Here is a 3197-nt window from a genome sequence, read left to right on the forward strand (position 1 = left end):
GGGTCCCCACTGGGGTGCCTGGCCAGTCTGGGTGAGGGGCTGAGGGCCGTTTTCAGGCTGGCGGGCGACTGAAGCTCCCAGCCTCTTTTTTTTTTATTCTGGGATTTATTTACCTTCTATAGCTGTCACTGGAGCTGAGAGCTGGCTCCAGCTCTGAGACCCAGCTCCAGCTCGGAGGCCGTGGCCGGCTTAAAGCAGGTATCTGGGTTTGTTTAGCTTCTATAATTGAAACTCTGTTGCCATCACTGGCGCTCTAAGCTCTGAGGCCTCGGCTGGCTGAAAGCAGGTATCTGGGGTTTGTTTATCTTCTATAATTGCAACATTGTTGCATAGATTGCAGCTCAAAGCTGGGCCACGGCAGGCAGTGAACCTTGGCTTCCTCCATCACTGGAGCAAGCAAGCCTCATGTTCGCTTCAGCTGCGTGGCTGCTGGCCACCATCTTTGTTGGCAGTTAATTTGCATATCCTGCAGATTAGCCAATGGGAAGCATAGCAGAGGTATGGTTAATTACAATGTTTGTCTATTATTAGATAGGATTAAACACATCAAAAGATGGTCAACCTCACTCACAATAAGAGATTGCAATTTAAAACAACAGTGAGATACTATCTTTCATCTGTCAAACTGGCAAAACCAGAAAAGTTTGATGATACACTGTGTTGGAATGAGTGTAAGAAAACGGGCCCTCCGCCTGTGGGAATATAAATTGGTCTTTTTTTTGGAGGGAAATTCAGAATCAACCATCAAAATTACACATGCTTCTGTCCTTTGACCCAGCATTTCTATTTTTAAGAATAGGTTCTGTCGATAGATACATGCACAAAACTACCAAAATAAAAATATGTTAATTGCAGCTGTAATAGAAAACTAAGTCAATTCTGATCTATCCAAACAATGAAATGTTATGAAGCTGTTAAAATAAACCAGGAAGCTCTTCAAATGCTGCTATGGCAATCAGAGCCAAGACTTATTCAGAAGTAGGAGGAAAAAATGTTTTATTACATAGCATGTTACCATTAGGGAAAAACAATAATTATAATTATCTCTGTATTTATTACTATGCTTGTATTTATATGCTGTATATAACTAGCATATTTCTAGAAGTTCTCATTTTTTTAAATACTGCTAATGCAAGTAGGGATTGCTTCTGAATAAGGAAAATAAGTGTCCAGGAAATTGGGCAAACAGGTAGATTAGACAGTATATATGCCTTTTTCCACCTTTTGAATTTTATATTTCTGTATTATCTACTCAAAAAATGTTCAATGGTCAACTATATATCTCATAGTATTTGTGTAATACTATTTGTTTTTAAAGCTCTATCATTGCCATAGCACTAAATTATATGTATTATTTTGACATTTTTGACATTTTTATTGATTTCAGAGAGGGAGAGAGAGATGGAAACATCAATGATGAGAGATATTCACTGATTGGCTGCCTCCTGCACACCCCCTACTGGGGATTGAAAGAGGCTGATGCTCTATCCACTGAGCCAAAATGGTTAGGGCTTATTTTGATTTTTCAAATAAAATTTTTAAATTGTGTTTTAAAGGATATTGATAAAATATGCACACATCATACTACTGTAATTTTAATGTCTTTAATATTTACTGTAAATAATAAATAATTTCAGGGGAAATGTGCTATTTCTATCATTCCAGATCCAGATTTTTCTGTGGGTAAGTGAAATTTCTATAGACCAGCAGTTGGAAAACACTTTCTCTAAAGGTCCAGATAGTAAATTCTTGAGACCTTATGTGCCATATGGTCTCTGCTATAACTAGTCAACTCTGCCTTTGTAGCTCATCATGGGCTGAGTTCCAATAAAACTTTATTTACAAAAGCAGATTGTGGGTCATAGTTTGCCGACTCATGCTATATACAATAAGAACTACTAGCAATTAGAGAACAAAGTCATGAATGTAGACTATACATGGAAGGTAAACAATGAATAAAATGTATTCTACGCAGTAGAAACTGAATGTGTCAAAACACAGACATAGGACTATGCATTAGTAGAACTTCCAAACAGGTCGACATGGGGAAAGAATTCACTTGGGCCTGGGGCTAAGAAATTTGGAGGATGTATAAATGAATGTTATAAGTCATGGTGGGCAGATTATTAATGGTCCTGAAAGTCTGCTTGGTGGAGCACAGCGAGGCAGAAATCAGCACAATGGGGCTGACATGCATCAGGTGTCAGAGCGCACAAGGAATGAGAAAGGCCTCCACATTGGGAGAGGGATGGTCCAGTTTGGGTATCAGAGTATGAGAAGAATGAGGTGAGCATCCCTGCAGGAAGATGAGCCTAGAGCAGTGATGGCGAACCTATGACACGCGTGTCAGAGGTGACACGCGAACTCATTTTTTTGGTTGATTTTTCTTTGTTAAAAGGCATTTAAATATATAAAATAAATATCAAAAATATAAGTCTTTGTTTTACTATGGTTGCAAATATCAAAAAATTTCTATATGTGACATGGCACCAGAGTTAAGTTAGGGTTTTTCAAAATGCTGACACACCGAGCTCAAAAGGTTCGCCATCACTGTCCTAGAGGTTCAAAAGAAGAAGGGAGGGAGCTGTCAGTTCCCATGTGGAGTGAGGAGAGCCCCCATGCTAGGCAACTTGGAGCCCAAAAGAGTGAGGCTGACATGCTTGAGGGAGAGCAACCTGACATCGGGTGTCAGCGCCAGAGCAGAATGAGAAGGGTTTTCATATGGGGTGGGATGGAGGGAGGATGTTAGAGCCTGAGCAGGGCAAGGAAGGTGTTACACAAGGGAAATACGTGGCTGGAGTATCAGAGCCTAAGCAGAGTGAAAACAGCATCAACCTTGCTGGGCAGCCCATGCAGGACATCAGAGCCTGAGGAGGGTGTCCCTGCATGGGGACAACCTGGCATGGGGTTTCAGACTCGGAGTGGGTTGAGGAGGGAGTCCACATGGGAAGAAGACCCAGCTTGAGGTGTCAGAGTTCATGCAGGAAAAAGAGGCCATCTGTATAAGAAAAGGCCCAGTGCAGGGTGCTGAAGCCCAAGGGAGGTGAGGGAGTCCTCTATGCACGGAAAGTGCCCTGGAGTGGTATAAGCGCCTGAGTGAGGAAGATGCATAGCAGTGGGGGTGCCTAGCCCAGTGCAGGGAATCAGCCTGAGCATGAGGCGGGGATGGGAAGCTCCCACACTGGAGAGGGGCTGCA

At 42.1% G+C, this 3197-nt stretch overlaps 1 long non-coding RNA gene across 2 annotated transcripts in view; it reads right to left on the minus strand.

Moving 5' to 3' along the window:
• Nucleotides 1-2956, minus strand: part of LOC106726834 — an 18333-nt gene extending 15377 nt beyond the window's left edge. The window contains exon 1 of one of the 2 annotated variants that reach the window (XR_001362950.1): nucleotides 2944-2956. This is a non-coding gene — a long non-coding RNA (uncharacterized LOC106726834). Of the gene's footprint in view, nucleotides 1-2236; nucleotides 2249-2943 lie in introns of those variants that run through there. The other variant, XR_001362949.1, reaches the window with a different exon arrangement.
• Nucleotides 2957-3197: the final 241 nt, after the last annotated feature.

Source organism: Myotis brandtii, unplaced genomic scaffold, assembly GCF_000412655.1.
Source record: "Myotis brandtii unplaced genomic scaffold, ASM41265v1 scaffold1087, whole genome shotgun sequence".
Classification (NCBI taxonomy): domain Eukaryota; kingdom Metazoa; phylum Chordata; class Mammalia; order Chiroptera; family Vespertilionidae; genus Myotis; species Myotis brandtii.